General features: G+C 37.3%; 2 long non-coding RNA genes across 6 annotated transcripts; both read right to left on the bottom strand.

Annotated features, from left to right (window-relative positions):
* Nucleotides 1-5,495: 5,495 nt before the first annotated feature.
* Nucleotides 5,496-9,515, bottom strand: LOC112173569. 4 transcript variants are annotated; one of them, XR_002925597.2, is made up of 9 exons: nt 9,290-9,515; nt 9,106-9,204; nt 8,725-8,845; nt 8,474-8,627; nt 7,850-8,249; nt 7,072-7,304; nt 6,904-6,980; nt 6,539-6,731; nt 5,496-6,437 (listed from the first exon to the last, which is right to left on the bottom strand). It is a non-coding gene; the product is annotated as an uncharacterized LOC112173569 (long non-coding RNA). The 4 variants fall into 4 exon arrangements; XR_005803575.1 differs by lacking the exon at nt 6,904-6,980 and having other exon boundaries at nt 5,496-6,430; nt 9,290-9,513; XR_002925598.2 differs by lacking the exon at nt 6,904-6,980 and having other exon boundaries at nt 9,290-9,512.
* A 12,463-nt stretch (nt 9,516-21,978) lies between these two features.
* LOC112188135 lies at nt 21,979-23,949 on the bottom strand. Of its 2 annotated transcripts, none has more exons than XR_005803198.1 (4): nt 23,755-23,949; nt 23,353-23,402; nt 22,618-22,709; nt 21,979-22,040 (listed from the first exon to the last, which is right to left on the bottom strand). It is a non-coding gene; the product is annotated as an uncharacterized LOC112188135 (long non-coding RNA). The 2 variants fall into 2 exon arrangements; XR_002931319.2 differs by having other exon boundaries at nt 23,776-23,949.
* Nucleotides 23,950-24,732: the final 783 nt, after the last annotated feature.

Below are 24,732 nucleotides of genomic sequence, written 5' to 3'. Positions count from 1 at the left end.
CCCCAAGTCCCCAGTCAAGGAGGGCAATCTTGGTTGGGGAGGTGCATAGCGGTTCGAAGCGTTACTTCCGCTAGACTTGCAAAAGCATAATTAGCGTCAGTGCATTGTCAATCATGGACTTACTGAGCAAACGCTTTGTACCCTTTCGGGTGGCCCCTGCTAGGCCCCCCAGGGAGTCCCCTACTCCCCGGCTAAGATAGACCTTCGTTTAATCGATATGTTATTTGTTGAGGGGAGTTGCACTGAGCAGAGGGTGTTGGGTAGCGAGCCCAAACTTTGGTACCCGAGTGGCGGGGGTCAACGCACCTGATCAGGGCTGTAGTAGACTGTTGACATGTCCCCATGTCCCGGAGGGACGTTCTGACTGTAACGCCATGTAGTGGTCGTCGTCAAGACAAGGCGTTGCCTTGGGAATCGTCATTGGTGGAAGTCCCTCCACTGATAGTAAGCGGCAAGCAATGTTGCTGGGACCAACCTGGCGGTGGTCCAGTGAACAGAGTTGTGCTCCGTTGCAAGATGAAAAGGGAGAAGTTCCGCTAGCAGAGTTGTGCTTAGCGGAGACTGGCTCACTTGCAAGATGACGAGGGAGGTTCCGCTAGCAGAGTTGCGCCTATCGGAGACTGCCTCACTTGCAAGAAGAAAAGGGAGAAGTTCCACTAGCGGAGTTGCGCTTAGCGAAGACTGCCTCGCTTGCAAGATGAAAAGGGAGAAGTTCCGCTAGCGGAGTTGCGCTTAGCGGAGACTCCCTCGCTTGCAAGATGAAAAGGGAGAATTCCGCTAGCAGAGTTGCGCTTAGTGGAGACTGCCTGATAAGTTGTGACCTGCCTCTTCGATGGTTGCTTCGGCTAGACGCTTTGTCTGACGGCGTTCGACCCGTGGCCGACATGTATTAGGTTAGCGTATGGAATAATGTCTCTGTGGCACGCCCGTCTCCTCGCCATTAATGCGAGTAATCATGGATTTTGTAACCGAGGCGACGCCTCAGTTAATCAGGAGATTAAGTGCGATCGTGGGCCACGTGTTCGGTTGTCGTGTGACTTTGTTTTTCAGAGGACGGCCTAGATTGCTTTGATGTTGACATAAAAGAGGGGGAAACCTGGAGGTTTAACACTTTGTACTTTGGCCTATTATCATCGTCTTCAAGCCTTGCTTTGAGATATGAGAAGGTTCTGCAATCTCCGTGAAGCTGTCGATCTTTGGAAGACGAAGATCTCCTAAAGTGAAACCGAGCACCTTCGAGCATACCAGAGATTTTGTCGTTGAGGTTGGTAGCCCCAAATCTCGTTCCTATTTTATTGGTTTTTGTTTGCTTCTGTCGATTTCTCGTTTTTGTTTTTCGAAGTGGTTTCTGGCACTTTCCGGTGTCCCTAAGGGTCTAGAGTTGTATTTGGGGGTGGGTTTTGGGTGCTTGATAGGAGGTTGAGGATTCTTGCCCTACTAGATGGTCGAATCTGGGTTGGAGTTAGTGAGTTTTTGTTGTTGTTTTGGTACTTTCTGGGTTTTCTGGGGATGGGTATTCTTGATGTTCTTGGCTATAATCTGACATAGGCACAGTTTAGATCGTTGTTGACCTAACTCACCTAGGTTTTAGGGTTTGTGATGGCTAGCATCGTAGATATTTCGAGCAGTAGGGATTCTAGGTCTGACGTGTCGTTCAACGTGGCGGATAGGGTTTTTATTGACTCGTTACGTCTGTCTGCCCCTGCAGGAACCTCACTGTCCCAACCTCTAGATATCGAGCCGCTACAGACCGTACCCTGGGAGGTGGCAATGGGTCATGTCAGTCGTGTGGAGAGCTCTGGGATGGGGGAGGAAGTCGCGGCCCCCCATAGGCTTGAAGAGCGGTTAGCGAGTAATAACGCCGCTAGTGGTTCTGCTGATGGGGGAGAGACTGGCGGGGAGGAGATCTAGTCAGCATGGGTTCTCCAAAGGACGAGAGATCCTCAATGTTGTCAGCGGGGCATCTTGCCATGCATGAGGCTATCTTCCGCAAAGGAGTGACATTTGCCCTCTTTCCAAATCTCCAAATTTTGGTATGCGAGTTTGGCCTCGCCTTTAGGCAAATTTTCCCTAACATGTGGCGGTTGTTGATGGCAATCAACTCGTTGTGGCGCTTGTCCGGTTGCGAGGGTCCAATCGTGGCGGAGGTGCTGCACTTCTATGAGTTGGTGTACGTAAGGCGCCAAGGTTGTAGTGGGCAAGTGAACCTGAGTCGCCGTCAGGGGGCGCCCAAGTTGATCGAGAATTTGAAAGATTCCATGTCTTACTGGCGGGGGATCTTCTGTGTTGCCATCGCCGGATGGGAATACCAAGCGGAGTCAAATGAGGGGAGCCGACGTTCAGGATTAAGTCGGAGTTCCAACCTATCCGAGGTTGTTGGTTTTATTTGTATAATGATTCCTTGTGCTAATGAGTTTCTTTTTTTTTTTTTGTAGCGGGCTTACGCTATAACTTGACTCATGAGGAAGAGTGCCGCGTGGCAAGGATCCGAGGCTGTTGGCAGAATCGCATCCTGCTAGATCTCCGCCTACTCACCGGGTGGGAATTGTTGGTCGATCTACAATTGACACACTCCCTTGATAAGTGACTTCCGCTGATCCCTACCGTAGCTTTGGTTTTGTACCAAGCTAACCTGTTTTTTTTTTTTTAGACTCTATGTCGGGTAACAAACCGAGCCGCGACGCTTTCGCCAAAGCAATGGACCGTGCTGAGATAAATAACTTTTTGAGAGCATGTACGCCGCCGGGTTGGCGACCCAACAAACGATGGTGAATCCACAGACGTTGGCGGTGAGCCAGTCTAAAACCCTAGTGGTGCTGCCGATGCCGCACCACTCTCATCTCGCCGCCGACGGTCTGCCAGTCGTTCAAGCTGGAGCTGGCGGTGATCATAGTGCTGCCGATGGGAGCCAGTCTCCGACTGCCCTTTGCGCAGGGGAAAGAAAAAGTGCCTGCCACACTGCGCGGGTCCCAGCAGGAGCGGGCGGTGCCTAAGAAGGTACCAGTTACCATTGTCGGGTTAGAGCCGCAGACGACGAGGCCTGTCGCCGCTGGCATTACACAGGCGGTTTTGCAGAGGAAGCGGCGGTAGGACGACGCCAATGAGGAAGGCGGAGTTACTTGTACAGAGACCATCGGGGCCCACCAGCAGAAGAAGGCAAAGCATGCTCTGCCCAAGGGAACTGCGGCCTCCAGCGAGGAGGTGCAGACGAGAGACTTGGACTCGTTTGCCGCGTACTCCGAATTTCTTACTGGCTTAGAGTAGGAGTTTCTGTTCCACCTCTGCGAGAGGTTGGGATTCGGCGGATTGGATGGAACCGCCCATCTAATGGTGCTACAACAGTCGACATTTAGCTCGGCCTTTAGCCATCTGTCCGTCGGGTTGCACGAGCTCTTCCTAGCGGTTTCGAAGAAGCCTGAGGTCGAGCTGCAATTGTGGGAGGAGCTCGAAGTCCTGTGAGGGGAGTTGGCGGATGCTCAGGTGAGATTGGCAGATAAGGAATGGCAGCTGACCAAGGCTGAATGCGATGCCTTGGATGCTCGTGGCAAGCTGAAAATCGCCATCGAGCAAAACCTTGAGCGGAACGACCACAGCAACCTGCTCCAGCAGGATATAGTTCAACTAAAAGAGCATATGACAGCCAAGGTTAAGAGGATCGACATTTTTCAGAAAGACTCTGCCGCCAAATCCGCCGAGGTGAAGAGATTAGAGGGCGTGGCTGCCCAGCTAGAGGCGGAGAGGAGCGGTGTTGAGGTCGCCGCTGTGAATGCCTTCAAGGAGTCTGCGGTGTACAAGCAAGCTTTGACGGAGGCGGCGAAAGCCAGTGCTGCTGCCAAAGTAGAGCTTCTGAATAAAAAGGGCGCCATTGACTGGGAGAAGGCGTCTGGGTTTGCTAGCACACCCATCCAGCCGTCAGCCCTAGGGGTGGGTCCTTAGCGGTTTAGCCTAGCGTGCGCTCCGGCAGTGGGGAGAGTGATCATGACCAAGCGGAGGCCTCCCAGCGGACTCCTATGCCTACCTAGTCCGAGGTCTCTAGGGACAATGTTCTGGCGGCTCATACCCGGCCAGAAGGGACCATCATGACCCCAAGGCCGACTGCGCATGGCTCCAATCAGACAAGTCGTATGGGCGCGCAGCAACCGCCTGTCGAGGGTGAGCAGGGCAGTGCTGAAAATTGTTGAAGACGTTAGCTTCCGCCATACTTTCGTATTGTAATGCCGCTGAGGCCTGCATATATATTATTTTTTGTAATGACTGTTTTTGGGCGAGGAGTCCCGACCCTGAATAGACGGAAGTGTATTTGAAAATTTTCAGTGTTGTATGCCTTTCGATTATTATTGTTTGAATGTTGCTTTTACCACCAGAGTTTTGACTTGTGCTTTTGTTAATCATCTAAACATTAAAGGAATTAAAATTGTTCCAAGTGCACAGTGTAACGGACGTGGTCTGCCGCATATTGTTGGCGTTGCCACTTGAACCTGTGCCTGGACTTGGTGATAATGGTTTGAATAATTCCTCATTTCATTGATTAGCTGACTGATCAGTGTTTACAAAAGCGGGGTTGTACCTGTTGGGTAGCTTTCCTTAGCTAAATATTGAACAAAAATTTAGCTAAGTCAAGATGCCCTAGTGATTTGATGCCTAAAATGCAACTTACGCGCAACAAGGACACGGTCATCAAAGAATTGAGAAATATTTAAACCCGGAAATATCGTACCTCGGGGATCTTGAGCTAACTCAAATCCAATGGTTTATGGGTCACAAAAGTCACTTGCTAAACTAAAAGAAAAATTGTAAAATGGCTAAGTGAAACACCAAGTCTCACACATGCACAGCTTAGGTCTCCCGAAGCCAAAAAGTAGCCAAGGACTCACCAAAATAAATTGGTAGGCTCAAGGCCTTATGGTACTTACAATGAAAAATGTGAGCAAATATTTGGGGGAATTAATTTTTGGTTTTGGAAATTAAAAACTAGGAAATTAAAATTTGCAAAAAAAAAGTAAAGTGCTAAAAATTTAAAGGTTTGGAAAACAATGGACAAAATTTGGGTACTAAGGCATCCACTCTAGCAATCATTTACCGTAACAACACAATTTTGGCACACAACAAAAGGGAAATGGCGCAATCCCTAACTCTAAGCCGGACTAGGGCCTTAGAGTGATAATGCAAATCCGGACTAGGGCATTCACATTCTCATAGTATAAAAATAATGTAAATCCCGACTAGGGCATTCACATTCTCATAGTATAAAAATAATGTAAATCCGGGCTAGGGCATTCACATTCTCATCACACACACATTAAGACCGGACTAGGGCTCCTAACATGCGTAAAATGTCATTAAGACAATTTTTAGAGACTAACAATTTGCTCATGACAACGTACTCATTCATAAAATCAAGCCACTAATTAAATGAATTTCATGATGAGGACAAGAACTAGTCATAAAGTGGCCAAATTCTATAACAAATTCTCATCGAAAATTACGCAAAGTCATGAACAAAAACCACATCACACTTTCAGTAAGCACCAAAAATTAATGTCATTACATGGTAAAAATTGCTAGGGCATCAAGCCCTAGACCCAAATAAGAAACTACTCACAATCCATCAACATACCCACAAAGAAATTCATCAATTACAAAAAATTAAAGCAAGAAGAAAGTTAGAAAAGAGGAAGAGACCAAAACTAATCACAACTACACTAGAGAGTGAGCATGACTAGCTTGAAATTATACTCTCTCTTGTACCTCAACCCGGATCCTTGCCTAAATGTTAGAATTTAATTGAAGAATGGTGATGAACTAGTGATAGAAAATGGGTTGTGGTTATAGAGATAGAGAAGAGGAGGAGGTCGGCTCTTGCGCAGAGGAGAGAGTGATCAGATCTGAAATTAAAGTCTGCGGCGCTGTTATGCTAGCTAGGTTCGTCTCTACCTCTCCCCCCTCGTCTGTGTGGGCCCCCCGAGAATATATATTGATCATCAGATTCATTAAGGTGTGTAGCTGTAGATCATTCAGAGTGAGAAGGGAGATAGGACTGCCACGTGGCGTCATGGGAGTGGACAAGAAGGAAGGAAGATATGGTCTGGCACGTGATGGCAGCAGACATGCTTAATTGAAACCAAAGTTTAATTAAGCACTAGTAATAGTGCCCACGCTTTGCCGCGGGATTTGTTGTTGCTAATAATTTACAATAATGACAGAATGATAAAATGAGAGAGTTTCATCTCTCTAAATTGTTTGGTTTACATTGTTTGACAACATCAAGTATTGTGGGAACTTCCCACTGGGAAGCAGGGAATGCTAAAGTAAAGGAATAGAAATGTTGTAGCAGCTGTCCATCATTTTGCACATAGAAAACCAAGGCCTCCGTTGTCAAGTAAATTGACAATACCATCTGTAATTGTAGCATACAACTTGGCATTTTCACCTGCAACCTGATGGAGGAACATCGTAAGGAATATTGGATGGAATGAAAATAGCATACTGAATCACGCTATTACATTTAATCCTCACTTCTGGCTGCAAAATTACATACCTTCTATGCCTTTTTTTGGATCAAATAATTCATCAAGAATATTCGGTGTTGGACGCATTGCTGACAACATAATGTAAACGTTGGAGGTTGATTTTTATATCTCGCTTTTATAGACTCATTCAACCAAAATAAGCATTGCAGTGACGACATTCGAAAATCTTGTCTCCAAAATCTGCATAACTTCTATGAGTTCCTGTAAACCACATATAGATAAATAAATAAGTGGAAAATAATCAATAGAATGACAAACTAATAACATAGCATTGTAAAAATGGTTTACATATATATGAAAGAAAAAAAAAAATATATATATATATATATATATGTATAAATTTATTGAAAGAATGTTTGTTATGAAAATTTACATTTAAAACAATAAATAACCATTACGACTTCTATTTCTTTGATATGAAGCTTGACCAACGCTCGATGCAGTTGAAAGCTGAACAAAATTAGAAAGATTACTGTTTATTATAATGCGCTTTTACTACATTTTGACAACTAAATGAGTTATACAAATGACAATGTCTTACATTTTTTTGAGTGTGTTCACGCATTCTACGTGTTCTTGAGCATGATGGACCAGCTTCTGGAATACTAATAGAAGTAGATGAAACCGTTGCAGCATTACCAGCTCTTTGCTTTTGTCTTTGTTGCTCTTATTTGACAAATTAGTTAGAGGTTTGAGAAACAGCTGGATCCTCCTCACTTTTTTGTCCACCTAAAAGAAGATGTACCTTCTTTTTTCTTTGTCGTAAGGCCATATCTGAACAGAAATTGAATCATTGTTAATATACACCAGACATGTTAACAATACTCAAAGCATCGACTGATTATATACGATTCGTAAATGTTTTATAATATAACAATCAATTGCATATGAAAATATTACACACTAAGAAACATAAGAAAGAAAGAAAGAATCAACTCAATGAACGCCTCAAAAGTCTTAAACATAATTGAATCATTTAAGACGGGAACTTGGACTTGGACAAACGAAAAGAATAATAATTTTGAACTGCTTTCTTTAACAGGAGCTTCCATAAGAGATGAAGATCTGACTTTTAATTGGCAACAGGATATCAGTAAAGACTCTTCACACGTCCTCTACATATTTTAATAACATTGCATCTTTCAAATAGGACAATAGCTTCTTAAAAGATGCCTAAGAATTCCAATAACAATAAGCAGCATTTTCATGCTATGCTTCACTACAAATCAGATTATTACTAATAACAATATACATAGTACAGAGAGTTTTAAAAAAAAATCAATTTTAGTGAAACCTGCTCATTCTAATATTAAGCTCACCTTTCTTGATGAATTGCTGACTCATTATCAGCTGCAAGCATCTATCATTAATAGTAGAAGTGTCATTCTCCATTAGCTGCAATCCAATTTGTCTGGCATTATGTTTAAGCTTCTTCTCTTTGGAAATCGAATCCAAATGCTTCTTCGTCTATTCTAACAGCTTTTGCAATGCCTTAGCATGCTTCGCATGCTCTTAAATGGAATTTTCGAGTGAATCCATATATATCCTCTTTCCAATTGTTCCCCTATCTGCTTCTAGGTTTGCGATTTTCACTCTTCTGCTGACTTCTCTGTTGTATTGACCGACTTCTCCCTTACTTCCATAACTTTCCCCAGTAAGGCAAAATGATCTTTGCCTTTGTTTGCTCTTTCTATGCTGTGTTACTATCAAGGTCAGAAGCTGCAAAATCAGCATGATCAAATTTTTAAGATACTTGAGAATGAGTCTCAGAATAACAACTATATAACTATCCACAGAAATTTGATCCTTTCTCAAATTCCATAACATGCAAACCAAATCAGTTAATCATTGATTTCAATTCAGCCTTATTAATGTTCATATGCATCCAAATCAAAGCAAAAAAAGGTCAATTTGAAAACCTGGAAATGGATAATTAAGCATACTTGAATATGGGATTGATGTGGGTCATCATTTTTGCCTGATCTTTCAGCAAAAGTTTAATTCAGTATATCCATGTGAATATGGCAGAAGCTCCTCTACTTCAATCATACTTGTGCTTCCATTTTCCGTCTACTGGTTCCTCTCCCATACTTGGCGCTACATTATTCAGATCAACATCAAAATTAAGCATCAACATTGAATTCATTGGATTGAGATTTTCAAGTAACAAAATAAGAGAATAAATGAAAGTTACCAATAGAAAGTGGCTTTTCCTGTAAATTTTTTATGTCCATTTGAGCTTCTAGTATTCCATTTCCACATCCACTCATCTTTTTTCTTGTAAAATCTTGGGTTTTTTCAGGTTTTGCCTTGAACTGAGATATTATTGTATAGGAAGTATACCCAGAAACCGAGAAGACGAAGAACATTAGAGGAAAGTGGGATTAGATTCCAGAATAATAGATCCAACCGACATTAAATTTGATAGACAAAAGAGATTTCAGCCGAAAAAGAGGAACATAATTTATGTCAAATGGAGAAATTGAAGAAGCAGAAAGTGAATTACTTTTACTGATAGAAAACATAAACAATAGACAGATTCAAAAGTGTACAGAGGAAGAATTAGAAAGGCTACCTTTCTTGGCAAGCAGTGGTTCCAAACTGAGGCTTGGTAAAGTTGTTGCCTACGAATCTATGATGAACACATCGAGAGCAGAGGAGGGAGGAAACACATCTGTAACGATAAATCAAAGTCGATCAAAATTACCGAAATTTAAACAAATAAACAATGGAATTGAGAAAGTTAAGTAGATGATTACTGGAGATGAAGTCGTCACGGCGGCGAGGGAGGCAGCGATCGTGATGCTCTGGAAGCAGTTTTAGCTCACCGTTGTCAATTCTATGCAGAAGAGGTGTGAAGATTTCCCAGGCCGCCTGATAATCAGCACAACAAATTAGTCGACGGAGAAATGGCTGTAGCAGGAGATAGATGTTCCCAAATCCCAAACTAATAAGAGGAGGAAGTGCTGGGTTTCAAGTTTTGGTGCAACTAACTTGCACACGTGTAACCTGATTCCTAAAATTTGTCTTTTATGTCCATTTTCTCATTATCAGAAATATGCATGGATTGATGGACACATTGCCAGTATTGTGCAAGGTTTTGCTACTGCATTAACTCTCCACCTCCATGATCAAAATAGTTGGCCCAAGGTGATTGCTTCCTCTTTGATGGATCAATTCCTGCGTTATCACATTTGTGTTCTGCATACATAAAAAATCAATGCTCAATCTACAAAACCAAATAACCGCCAAAAAAAAAAATCTACAAAATCAAATCAACAATTAGTGCAGCATTTTACCATGATTGTCCTACTCTTGGGCTTCATTTTCCTGACACCATTCTTCCATTCTCGATTAGTAGTTTGAATTCTTTTCATAGGCATTTTCTCATTATATGGACAAAGAGGTTTTCTTTGATTATTTTTTTAGCATATAGTATGATTAGTACTGTGCAAATTATATAAAGGAAACATTGAGTAGTAAACGTTACATAATTTGATGAAGGAAACAGAGATTTATGAAGAGGAGGACTGTCACGCCCCTGATTTTACACACATGAAAATCGATATATATAACCCCATAATTATATATGCGTGAACGTCCAGTCATCAATACGAAATACCTGAAATCTTTTTCCCTTAACTTACACACATATTGATGCCCTGAACCCCCAAAGTTAATATACACTCGCTCCAAAGAGTTATATATTACACAAGCTTACGAATTAAATTGTCAACAACAAAATAACACGTAAAGGCTGCTCAGAGTAACTATACAACGGAAGTCCTTATCAAAGGTAAAGTCACAAAGATGGCTTCCTACCGTAAAGCTGCAAAGGCGCTACCTCAGCTTCAGCGCGATTATCCTAACCTGCAGGATTAACCCCTACACCTTTGGAATGGTGCACCGGGTTGCCACACAACAAACCCGGTAAGCTTTTGCAAGCCCGTATGAGTAACTCAAATCACACATGCACAACTCACGCCAAAAACGAGGAAAACCTTTCAACTCGCGAATAAGGAAACATACCATGCTTCCAAAAACAATACTCTTTTCCCAAAAGAAACAACGAAAGTCACACCGTGACAAAATCATATAAATCGTTAACCTAACAATTCAAATATGATAAATCGATCCAACCTGGATAAAACAATAATTGGGTCCAACCTGGACAAAACAGCAATTAGATCCAACCTGGACAAAACAGCAAATAGGTCCAACCTGGACAAAGCATCAACACAAATAAATCATACCCATTGTTAACCTAACAAGTAGAATATGATAAATCGATCCAACCTGGATAAAACAACAAATCGGTCCAACCTGGACAAAACAACAAATCGGTCCAACCTGGACAAAACATCAAATCGGTCCAACCTGGACAAAACATCAAATCGGTCCAACCTGGACAAAACATCAAATCGGTCCAACCTGGACAAAACATCAAATCGGTCCAACCTGGACAAAACATCAAATCGGTCCAACCTGGACAAAACATGTACCCAGGAGTCTTAAGTAACCTACTTAGATCCCTAAAGTACGATGGCAGACAGACTAGAGCTCTAACTGAATATATTGTAACCTGTCACCCGGCCAAGGTTCAATCTTACGATATAATATTGCCATGAGGATGCAACCTGCAACCCCGGATCCTTAGGCCAACCTGACCCTCAGATCAAAACGTCAAATCAAATCAAAAGGAGAAATCACAACCTGTGACTCTCAAATCCTCAGACCACCGGTCGTCGGATCAAAACATTAAATCAACCCAAAAGGAGATATCACAACCTGTGACTCTCAAATCCTCAGACACTTTTCGAAACAATAGAAATACCATTTCCCACCAATTGTTTTCCAAAAGCCCCAACCCAAAACAATAAAAAGCATCGCTCATGCATATTGTTCCACAAATCCACAACTAATACTTGAATACGTATGCATATATATACATCCCATAATATATATATATACACACATAGTCATCTACTCAGAATGTCACTAACACCATCTATAGTTTGCAGTTAACTAAATAACTCTCAAAGCAATAGGGTTAACCCGTTCGTGATATGAACTTCGTGAGATTACTCACCTCGAACTCCTGCTGCGTCTTCAATACAGAACCGAACCAAAACAATCACCAACAACTCGTCCAAATACTTCGTCAATTACCTAATCACATATGGTTCCAACTTAGTAACAATTCACATTTGATTTAAGTTCGAAACCCCTGTTTTTGAACTAAAATCCCCAAAGTGGCGCCAATCGAGGCAAAACCACATCCGAGACCTCCCAAGGCCTTCGGAATACGTCCACGATCGATGTGACCAAACCACAAGTCGATCGGACGCTCGAATCCTCACGGATCGAATAAATTCACCGATATGAAACGGAAAAAATCATAACAAATCCATTCGAACTCCAAAATCTGCATATTATATATCGAAACGCTCGTATCGACGAGTAGAAGACATATAATACCAGAAACAGTTCCTTAAGTGGCCGGAACACCGCCGGAACGCCACCACAGACGGTGGTGCACCGCCGCCGGCCAAAAACACATTATTTCACAAAACTCCCAACATCAAAAAGCTTCATCTAAGCATGCTTGTGAATTCTCATAACTGGATCGAAGTCAGAAAACAAGCCTAAGGGATCAAAAACTACCTCACAAGCCGTGAACAGTGATCCCAACTGAGTTGATCGAAGTTTCACGTGAATCGATCCAAACAACCACCAAGGATCGATCGGCGAGGCTGCTCTGAGCCCAACCAAGGAAACTCGAAGCCTTGCCGACGTCGGAATAAGGATTTCCGACCGGGTCCGAAAACACCAACCTGCATCGCCTTACAGCGCCGCCGTGGAGGAGAATCGGCGCTAGAGGACACCAGAGGGACGACCAGACGGAGGAGACGATCCTATCTGGAAAGTTTCGTCGCCGGAGACCGCCGCAGTTCGCCGGAAAAGTCGGGTCGGATCGACCGGGTCCGGGTCGGGTCAACCGGATTATTTCGATTCTGAAGGTGCGAACGAGAGAGAAGAGAGAGAGAAAGGATTTCCAGAAAAGGAAACAAATGAAAATAGTAAGTTTCTCCTTCGGGAAACTTCTATTTATACCAAAATGGAAATTTCTTCCAATGGCCATAACTTTCTCATACGAACTCCGATTCTCACGTTCCACATATCCACGAACTCGTATCGACGCGCTCTACAACTTTCGTGAAGGAAGTTTTCGGAGAATCCCTGCGAATAAAAAGTCAACCTTTGGCAACCCCCTAAAACCATATTCTTCAATTAATTATTCGCCCGAAACACTTCCGCTCCATCCACGAGCCACGAAACCGTCCAATAGTTATAAAATTAATTCCGGAAAATCCTCGGAAAATAAATACGAATTTCTGGGGCATCACAAGGACTTTACAAATTCTGTAACACATCTTTATATACAATGTTTTTAGTATATTTGTTTGGTATATCATTGTTGTTATTTATCAAAATTTTTAGACCATCTTTTGATGTAACTCTTGATAGTGCGACGTATAATTGACCATGAGTGAATACAGGTTCAGGTAGATATATGCCTACTTGATTTAATGATTGGCCTTGACTTTTGTTGATTGTCATTGCATAACATGGTCTAATTGGAAATTGACGTCTTTTCAAAATGAATGGCCATTTTTTTTCTGATGCAGTAAGAATAATTCTAGGTATGAAAATTTTTTGTCCTGTGTTATTTCCTGTTAATATTTTTGCTTCTATCAATCTATCAAATAACTTTGTTATTATTAATCTTGTACCATTGCATAAGCCAGAGACTTGATTCAAGTTTCTTAATAACATGATGGGCATTCCAATTTTTAAAGTCAATTTGTGTGAAGGTAGTCCATTAAATTCAAGTTTATTTAAAAATTCTGTAGGATATAAAAGATTCATATTTTCATTGTTTCCAGAGTTTAACAAAATGGTGTCTGAACTTAAATAAGTAGTTTTTTCACCCGGTAATAAATTTATAGCATAATCATTTATATCCCGAACGGTTGAATTTCATGGTGTAACAATAGCACGTTCTTTTAGATAATCAAAGTTATTATATTTAATGTTAAAATTTGGATAAGTTGCAAGGAAAATTGATTCTATTGGATTTGTATAAGAGTTAATGAGTAAGTCGTCCGGAATTTCGATCCAAGATGTATCTCTATCATTTGTATCATGAATTGAACGTGTATGACCTTCTCCGATTTGCAATATCCAATTTGCAAAAGTTGAAATTTTCTGTTTTTGCTCTATAGTTAAATCATTTTTTGATAATCTCATGTTTTCTGTCAAATTGAATATTTTAAATGATGACCACAGATATGAACTGTTTAATGAAGCTTCAATTATTTGTTCTTTAGTTCCTTCTGGAATGACTGGTAAAATTTGTCTAAAGTCTCCACCTAATAAAAAAGGTTTACCACCAAATGGTTTATCTGTTTGCGTACTGTTAACATGTGATAGAATGTCACGGAGAGATTTATCTAGTGATTCAAAACAATGCTTATGACACATTGGAGCTTCATCCCAAATAATTAAATCTGTTTTTTCAAGTAATTTTGCAAGATGAGTGCCTTTTTTTATTGGACATATTGAGGAATTAGTCAATGTGAGAGGTATTTTAAATCGAGAATGAGCTGTTCTGCCTTTTGGAAGTAATAATGATGCAATTCCAGATGAAGCAACAGCTAAAACAATTTTTCCTTCAGATCTCAATTTACTTATTATTGTATGCCACAAAAAAGTCTTTCCAGTTTCTCCACAACCATGAACAAAGAAAATACTTGATTTTTCTTCTTCAATGACTCTAATAACTTCATTGTAGACAATTTTTTGACAGGTATTCAATTGGCTCAGAAAGTTTGTATGTTGATGCTTTAATGCAAGACAATCGTAATCTAATTCTTTTCTTAATAATCTATTATTCAACTCTGACATTTTATTTGCATCAGGTAGCGGTAGTTGATGATCTTTCAATGAACTGGATGAAATGTTAAATAGTTGTTCTAATTCAAATAAAAGGCTATTTTTCAATTCTGACTCTGGTACGATTAGATTTGGAATTCCGGATTCAATTCGAAGTTTGTATAAGATATCATCACACATATTTGACCAATGTGAATCAAATAGCATTTGAGGGTTGGCGACATCACAGAACAAAATTATTGTAACAAAAAGATGGCGCATTTCTGAAGCTGTTGCAACATGTGAAGAATTTGTTAGTGCTTCAATCCATTCTTTATCATCACCTAACAAACCCAAAGCTCGACATGCGTCTTGATAAGAAGAATGTATAATGCCGTTTACTGTTCTTATTGAATTGTAATTACAACAACCTTTTTGAATATTTAATAGCATTCTCATAAAATATAGGATTAATTTCAGTTTACCCCCCTGAGGTTTGGGGGTGTCATCATTTCACCCCCTGTACTTTCAATTTTGAATTTTTACCCCCTAAACTTTCTAATTTCAATCAGCCGTGTCCAATTTCTACTATTTCGTCCAAATTGGACGTTAAGTTTGACTTTTGAGGGCTAAAATGGTCATTTCAACATAAAAAAAATTAAAAAAATTAAAAAAATTAAAAAAAAAATCTGTTTTTTAGTTTTTTTTTTAATTTTTTTTTCTGTTTCTTTGTTTTATTTATTTATTATTTTTTTATTTTGTCTTCAACCTATACACCACAAGTTATAATAGATTTATAAAAACAAAAAAATACTCTAGGTAGTTGAAAGCCGCTAGCCGGTCTATGATATTTGTGACATATCTCCAATAAAGTGAAGAATTTAGGATATATCCCCAATAAAGTGAAGAAATATCTGTAAAAAATAATTTTACACTTTATCTGTAAATAAATATCTGTAAAAAATGATTTTACACAAATATTTATTCACTTTATTGGGAATATACAGATATTTACAGATAAAGTGTAAAATCATTTTTTACAGATATTTCTTCACTTTATTGGGGATATATCATAAAATTCTTAAATTTATTGGAGATATATCACAAATATCATAGACCAAAAATGATTTTACACATTTTCTTCATTTTATTGGGGATATACAGATATTTATTTACAGATAAAGTGTAAAATTATTTTTTACAAATATTTCTTCACTTTATTGGGGATATATCCTAAATTTTTTTACTTTATCAGAGATATATCACAAATATCGTAGACCAACGAGCGGCTTTCAACCACCTAGAGTATTTTTTTTTGTTTTTATAAACCTATTATAACTTGTGGTGTATAGGTTGAAGACAAAATAATAAATAAAAAAAGTAAAAAAAAAAAAACAGAAAAAAAAAGAGAAAAAAACTAAAAAACAGAAAAAAAATTTTAAAATTGTTTTTATGTTGAAATGACCATTTTAGCCCTCAAAAGTCAAACTTAACGTCCAATTTGGACGGAATAGTAAAAATTGGACACGGCTGATTGAAATTGGAAAGTTTAGGGGGTAAAAATTCAAAATTGAAAGTACAGGAGGTGAAATGATGACACTCCCAAACCTCAGGGGGTAAACTGAAATTAATCCTAAAATATAATTCACCTAATGCAGGATGTATGTGTGCTATTCTGCCAATGGTTTGATATTGTTTTCTTGGTGCCCAAATTTTTTTTCTATTGTCCCATACAAATTTAGTTGGAAATTCAGTGTAAGTTAATTCTCGTGCTTCTGGATAAGTTATATTTGCTTTAAACCATCCAGTGAGCGTAGTATCTTCTGTACTTCTATAACTTATTATTGATTCAAGAGAATCAGTTTCATTGAAAATGATATTTTGTTCTAAAGGCATATGAATTTGTAAATGTTGAACTGAAGGATGTCTAGAATGAATTTCATATTCAAACAATCTCCACACAGATTCATGAGGAGTTAGATAATGACAATTAAGATAAGTCTGAATTTCATCATTTAGATTTTCATGAAACATAATTCGAGCTCTATCTGGACCTTTATTTATATATTTAAATAAATATTTGATCAGCATAGATTGAGAACATGATTCAACATTGATATGAGCGTTATATCTCAATAATAAATTAGAATTGTATGGTACAACAAAATTATTGCCGATATGTACATCATCTTTTACTACAAATCTTGTGTCGTCATCACGACGTCTGTATGTTGGTGGCATATTTATTTCAAATGTAGTGTTTGTGTTGTATGGTTTTGGAAAAAATTTAGAACATTTTCCATCTCGCATGCAAGAAGATTTTGGATTTATTTGTCCGCAAGGCCCATGAATCATGAATTGGCTAACAATTTTAAAAAGTTCTGGATTGGTATCTTTTTCTGGTAATTCAGCTGAGATAATAGAATCTATATCAATCGATGTATAACATTTGTAATTTCTTTTCAACCAAAATAGCATATGGGCATGAGGGAGTCCTCTCTTCTGAAATTCTACCATGCAAACATCTGTATTGAAAAAGGAGAAATGAAAATTTAGATATACTTATTTTTGGCACATTTATAAAATTAAACTTAAGTTAAATTTCATGGAAATAAAATAAATTTGACAAAAAAATGAACAAAAAAAATATGTACAGTGAGGTTTTTTACACTAACGGACTTACCTGCTTCAATTTCTCCAAAAGGTTCTCCAGATTTAATATATGTAATCATATCATTTAATTTCAATTTAAAAATTCTTGAAATTATGTCAGGCCTATCTTCTTGTTTATATCCAGGTTCATTTTCAAAATATCTCAATATTTCTGGCCATTTAACATTGCAAGTAAAAGTTATAAATAGATCTGGATTGCCATATTGTCTACAAATTGCCATTGCAGCTTGATAATTGTTGATCATGTATCTAGGGCTTCCAGTGTGAGAGCTTGGTAAAAAAACTTTTTGTCCTAAATTACGACCTTCATTGATTCCAGCTGAAGATGCAGTACAAATGTCTTTGTAAGCTTCACTTCTTAAATCTCTTTGATTTTTTCTTATGTAGTCCAAACGATGTTCTTCAATAGTTGCATAAGAGTCAACTAAAAATTGCTGAAACAGTCGTCCACCTTTTAATAAAGTGTTCGCTTTGTTATTTCTATCTTGAATCTGATATGCAATAAAACTTCGCATTGATATCTTATCTCTTTTCTTTTCACGATTTGTTGCAGTTGCTTGCATTCGTAGATCAGGTTTATATCCATCTTCACCATATGGAAAAAGAATTGGGTATTGTAATGACATGTACTTTGGATGTATTTTGAAAATCCGCTTTAAATGTCCGTCGTTTGATTGAATGACTATATCTTTATTAATTTGAATTGAATTCTCCAATATCACCAACGATTAAACCGCTAATTTCCTCACTTGTTGGTTCCTCATATTGTTTACTATCAGTTGGTTGGCGACTAAGCACAGTCATATTGAATGAAGGCAAAGAATTATCTTCAAATTTATCTCTGATCATTCGTTAAGTTTTAACCAACTCATTAATTTCATCAAACATCTTAATCAATCCTTGTACAATATCTGGTTTTATTTTTTCATTGATATGAGAAGGATCAATAGCGTTAATATGATTTGCAACCTCATTTTTTGTATCATAGATGTATAATTGTGCATATTTAGGACATTCACCATCAGGAGGCAACATAGAACCCATTAAATGATGTACTTGACCATTTATTTTGAAGACATAAGGACCTGATCCAACGTTTACACCATGATCAATTGTTGCTCCCATTGATGTAAAAGAGAACATTGAATTGTAAACTCTAATATTATCTCTGAAAAGCCTGCTTTCTGGACCATTTTCTGGATTCAATAGATGTTCAAGAAATGCCGGTGTTGGGTTTGATTGCTGAACTTTGATTTCTCCTTTCTTACAACAATTTGTATAGATGATGGGTGCATTCTTGGACTTTTGTTTGTTTGCTTCTTTCAACCAAAAACGTGCGCCACAATGATTACATGCAAAAACATTGTCACCAAAATCCTCATACTTCGTAGTCATTCCTGCAATTGTAAACATAAAGATAAAAGTGTTAGTTCTAAGTATCAGATCGACCAAATTGAACAAATGAAGGTCATAATCATTTTGTTCATTGGAATTAAATGTTCTGTGAATATAAAACAGTAAAACTTGAAATAGAAAACTTAAAACCTTGTCTACTCTTTTGATATAACCCCTGACCAAAAAAGATGAACCTCCAACTGCATATAATATTTAAAAATTGGTACTCACAGTATTAATTAATATAATAATTTTGCATACAGTGCATAGAAAAAATTTGACACTGATTTCATGAACATCTATAATCTGAAAGATACTACTTATTAAATGTTGTGATAATATAAAACAACAGATCAAGCTCTTATGTATATTGTCTATTAATTTTCTTTTGCAAATATTGAGTAACTGCTTGGAATTACCTATTGTACTTTCAGTCTCATTGCATGAGTTTACACATATATCCCCTGGTCTTGATGAGCTTTCAGCCAGACTCTCAGCATGATATAAATTTGCTGAGCAGGGATCTCCATCTAAGAGCCTTCTTTTTCTTGTTGTGCTGCTCTTGGATAAATTTACTGAGCTGTGATCTTCTAAGAGGCTTCTTTTCCTTGTTGTCCTGCTCTTGGGAGGCATAACTGCGTTTAAAAATATGTTTTATCAACACAGTTTTATTTAAAAAGAGAAGCAAATTGAAAATGTTTTTTTTTTAATTTATTTGCTTGAATGTAATATACACTCTATTCATATGTATCCATCAGGAAAAAAAAAACACATTTTTATTCTACATAACATGAAACACGTGTGTAATGAAAATTGTAGTATCGCTGACATTATTTCTACATACAGCAAAAAGAAATTAAACTGAAAAACGGAACTCAACAAACAAAGCATAAATAGTTCCAAATAAATAATTTGCTAAATATAAATATACGAAATTTGTTCAGGGGTTTTACTGTACTAAGAATAGAATTTGATGTTATCATGGCTATACATACCATAAACTCAATACAGAAGCAACCTAATTTTTTTAGAATTCATACCTAAATAAGAATAAGCAAGCAAGATGATACTGAGCAATAGACAAAGAAACAGTTGCAGAAAGATAGTACCAAAATTCTTTTGCATAAAATCTTCAGAAATCAAATAAAACAACTATGAAACACTAAGGGGGTGTATTCAATTAAGAGTCTATTGGATTTTTTTGTATTTTAAAAGTCATTTAAAATCTTGTGGTATTCAATTAAGATTTTAAAAAGTCCTTTAAAATCTTATGGTTTTCAATTTAGATTTTAAAAAGTCATTCCAAATCTGGTGGTATTCAAAAGTCCGAAGATTTTCAAGGATTTTATTAGATGCTAGATTGTGTAGGATTCTAGGGTGCTTGGTATAAATACCAAACCCTATTAGAAATCCGCTCTCTAGACGTGAGATTTTGACGTCTTTTGTTTTTTGCTCTCTTTCTTCATTCTGAAGATGAAAGGGCCTCAATGTAGAAGACGAACTGACCTCAAACTTTCTCTATTCTCTACGAACCAAGGTAATTTATCATCAATTTTTAGATTCTGCAAATATTGGAACCAATCAATTATGCACAAGATTGAAGCTTGTTGCTCAATTTTACTGCTTAGGACTCAGATGGTGATTAGGAGTGGATGTGGAAACAATTAGATGATAGACAACGTGTTTGATCCATTGAGTTCCTGAAATTGGAAATATTCAGAGAATAGGGATGAGAATGTGAGAGAACGCTTGGTTTATGTTGAATCTATGTAGGAAGTTAATTAGGTTGAGTCGAGAAACTAATGTTCTTTTATCTCAATTTTGTAGTTCTGGGATATATATATTCATTTGAATGTTAGTACAGGATGCTAGGAGAATGATGTGGATCATAACGTTTACAAGGGAAAAGTTCTGCTCATTGTCAAAGTTTCTTCCAAATGGTATCTTCACATCCGTAGCATGGCATAAAGACAGCTGTTGGGAGTCTCATGAAGGCTTCGATGGGGTCTCAGCACAGTCAAGCAGTATGCATATGCTTGCCTTTTGTGTACCGAAAGGAAAAAATAAAAATTGAAAAGCTTGTTTTGTGTACCAAGACTTGTTAATGTTTGATTAAGCAAAGTCTCTATCAGTTCCACAAACTGGAAAAAAAAAAAAAACATGTTCTATTGCTTGTGTGGATGATTAACAATGATCTTATGCGGTACAAAAGCTATATATATGTATATCTATATTTGTGTCTCTTATCAGTTGGTTGGCTTGGTGAGAATACTCATTTTATTTGTATAACATGTTAATTAAAATGTTTTATATTGTTAGACAAATATATATTTTCTAGTGGATTGTAGATTTAAAACAATCCATGCACTTAATAGAATCCAAACAAATCTTGCTAATACAATACATTAGAATCTTTTAAAATTCATATGGAATTAAAACAATCCGTAGATTCTGAGAATCCACCGATTATAAAAAGTCAAATAAAATCATTTAAAATCTAGATTGAATACACCCTCCTAAAATTAATTGTAAAGTTACTAACAATAACTATAATACAAAGTTTCTGCAAGCCAAAATAAATAAATAAATAAAAAACTGTAACCTATACCAAGCTCATCTTTGGTTCGATCGAAGCACATAGAGAAAAGCCTTAACTACATGCCTTGATTGAGCCAAAGAAGTTTGTATCAATCACTCTATTCTCAAACCTTGATCTCTATTCTCAGACCTTGATTTCCCTATTTTTAAACTCTACACTCCCTCCTTTAATATATAGTGTAATTTCACATACCTGCACTCTATATGTTTAGATTCCTTGCGCAACGTCCTCCACAATTTATAACAGTCTGTTTGATAAGGCAGCGATTAAAAATCAAGTTCCACGTGAAAAAAGATAGAAAAGAAACTGAATGTGATTACCTAAAACAACATTGAAATGATACATAGAAATGATAAATAACATTTAGACACTGAAATGAAATGTTACATAGGAAGCAGGTACACACTGAATTTGAGACGAAATCCAAATCAAACATATACCTCTTCTTCTATTGAAAGCTTCCTCGCACACTCTATCAAAATAAAAGCCAAAAACATTTGACATTGTCAACTTACCAAAAGAGGAATTGTTTTTTTTTTTTTTAATGAACTGTGTCTATTTAAAACAACGTTGGAAGTCAAATTAAACAAACACTGATAACACTGTGTCACTCATCTACAAACAAACATTGATAAATGCAAATCTTTTACCGTCCAGAAATACAGTGAATTACACCTAAAATTTGACTGCATAATCCAGTGATTTTTTTTTTCTTTCAGCCCATGGATTTTCATACAAAATGAAGAAACAATTAAGAAGTTCCTTATGTACTTACCAATATCAATACTAAAGAAATTAAACCATAGTCAATCAAACTAAATAGAAGAAGCCAACTCTCAGACCAGCAACATAGGCAAAAGGCGGTAATCGAGACCTTAGAAACCAGACGATTATTCTTAAGTGAGGTTCTTTGTTTGTTGAAAATGCAAGCAGATAGAAAACACTAAAATTATCAGAATGAAAACCAAGAGTTGATGAGCACTTTTTTAAGAGTAGAGAGAATTGATTGAACATTTTAAAAATGAATCTCTGTAGTACTGTAATGTTATGCAGGAAGATGCTAGTAAGCCAGTAGAGATAAATAGTTAAGTAGTATTTTGTTATTTACACACGATCTTTGGTTTCTGTTTTTAGATCATGCGTAGTTTGTTAAAGAAAGAACAAAAAGAACACATGATGTAGTACTAAATTGATTATTTCAATACCATCTATCATATTGTTTTACGATCTATGAATTGACAAAACCAAGGTAAACTAACAAAAGAGTACCAAACAAATTTGAAGTAGCTAAAGACCTCCTGACTTATCATAAGATATGGTTATACCTGCTGAGTTATCATAAGCTACGAAAACTGATTCCCTTTTTTTTTTTTTTAAGCTTTTTAAGCTTTAACTGTTGCTTTATTTATTCATGATTTGTACATAATAGCAAAACTTGATGTGACTTTTGATAGTTCATACGTAGTTGGAGAGAGAGAAAATTACCTCACATAAATGTAAAACAGCGAGGAGTTGGCCGATTTTTATAATCCACCAGTTGTAGGAGCTTCCTATCAGTATATTTTTCTATGAACTTCCTGCAAAGCGTAGAATTGATTATATAAAGCATTCAAAATGGAAAAACATTGTTTCAAGTAAATGTCATCCAAATTTACATATTGTGTTCCAAAACAGTGAGCATGCTATTATGATCATTGTCCTTTTTACCCAGTAATGCTTATCTAATGAAATTCAATAAGTTAAAGTACCATGTCAACAAAATCAAATGAAACAGCTTTATCCTTCTAGTAGCATTTGTTTTTCTGAAGTTTCTGTGTTAATTGTGGCTGCAAGTAAAAGCTTATGAGAAGGCACGAAAATGAAACACTTCTGCTGTGTCAAAGACGAATCTCAATCCAACATTACTGTAAGCCAAAGCAAATCCAAAAAAAAAAAAAAAAAAAAAAACCCTCAGACTATAGCTGCATACATTCCGAAAGTTAGATCAACCAAATCCAACCATCATTATGTACAAATCATAATCGAGGATATCATTAATGAACACACAAATTACTCGATCACTTTAATTTCAAAACATTACATATATTCTGGGATCAAATTGAATCATACTAAAACTCAAAACCAGAACAAACAAAATTTTCAACTGATCAACTAAACAAAAGTAAATACAATGAAACACAGACAACAACAACGAATAAAATTTACAGCACAACAACAAACCTCTTTTCTTTGTTTTCAGTCCAAATCTCTCCCCCTTCAATATGTACAATCTGCAAATTAAAAACAGACATCAAAAAAAAAAAAAAAAAAAAAAACGAAACTCAACCTATGAACAATACAATTAAAAATTTTCAAATTAAAAAACAAAAAAGACAATAAGAATAACTGAATAACCCAACTCCTTCTGTAAATCAATTCAATTCCAGATTACTAACAAAAATTCATTCATAGTAATCACAAATGGAAAAACCCTCTTACCGTTTTTTAAACTGTAACTTGCTGATCACAGAGTTGTAACCACTTGCACTAAGAGCAAGTAATCCAAAAGATACAATAATCAATTTATCTAAAGTACAGTCCTAGATAAATAATCAAGACAAAAACTATAGACAAAATAGTTACTGGGTTCTTCATTTCTTTTACCCTGAAAGTCCCTTGCAGTTTATTTAACCACTTCTGGGTTTGTCTTCTTTCTTCTCAACTTTTTCTTCTCTCCTTTCTGACGATTGAGGGCAAGGGACTTTCTTCGAATCGCGGCGGCCCGTGCTGACGGATGGAGGTCTTCTTCCTCTCTGGCTCTCTTTTGCTATCTCTCTCTCTCTTGTCATTCCGTGTACTATTAGGAATATGATTGTGTATCTTGTATATTATTAGGAATATTCTTTTCTGTTTTGTTTCCTAATAGGACATGTTGTATCTTGTATATATTCTCCATTCTTGGAGAAGATAATATACACATATTAGAAAACCCTAAAATCCCTTTGTTTCTTGGTTCCTTCTGACTTGGTATCAGAGCCGAGATCCATTCGGACTCGGTTGTGCTATTAGTTTTTCCGCTGCAAGAAAATCAGTTCGACCTTGTTCTTTTGTCCTTTTGGTTTTCGTTTGTTGCCGATCCCTTTGTCTCTTTGCTGGTCCCTTGTTTTTTGGTTCAATCGGTGCCTTTGTTTATTGTTGGTCCATCTGTTTCGTGGCTCTTTGTTTAATACAATTGTTGCTGGTCCTTTGTTGTTTCATTGCTAGTTGCTGGTCCCTTTCGGCTTCACTAGTTCCTCTGTGATTTGTGGTTATTAAATTGAATATTTGAAGAAGAAAGAAGATGGTGGATTTGAAGATCACTGACGGGAATAGTGGGGGATCCCAGGAGTCTGGAGAGACGAGTTCTGTAACTTGTGAAGTCGTAATTGTTCAGAATGTCACGGATAACTCCAGTTTTAGTGTCAAACTCGATGGTAATAATTATCAGTTATGGCAAAGACTCATGAAGATCCATATTCAGGGGATTGGGAAGTGGAGTTATGTTACCGGTAGTATAGCAAGACCTGCTGCCGGTCCAAAAGTTGATGAATGGGATACGGCAAATAATAATGTGATGGGAAT

This window comes from Rosa chinensis, chromosome 1 (assembly GCF_002994745.2).
Source record: "Rosa chinensis cultivar Old Blush chromosome 1, RchiOBHm-V2, whole genome shotgun sequence".
NCBI classification, from domain to species: domain Eukaryota; kingdom Viridiplantae; phylum Streptophyta; class Magnoliopsida; order Rosales; family Rosaceae; genus Rosa; species Rosa chinensis.
Note: the sequence above shows the minus strand (reverse complement) of the source record. Positions and strands in the feature narration are given on the sequence as shown.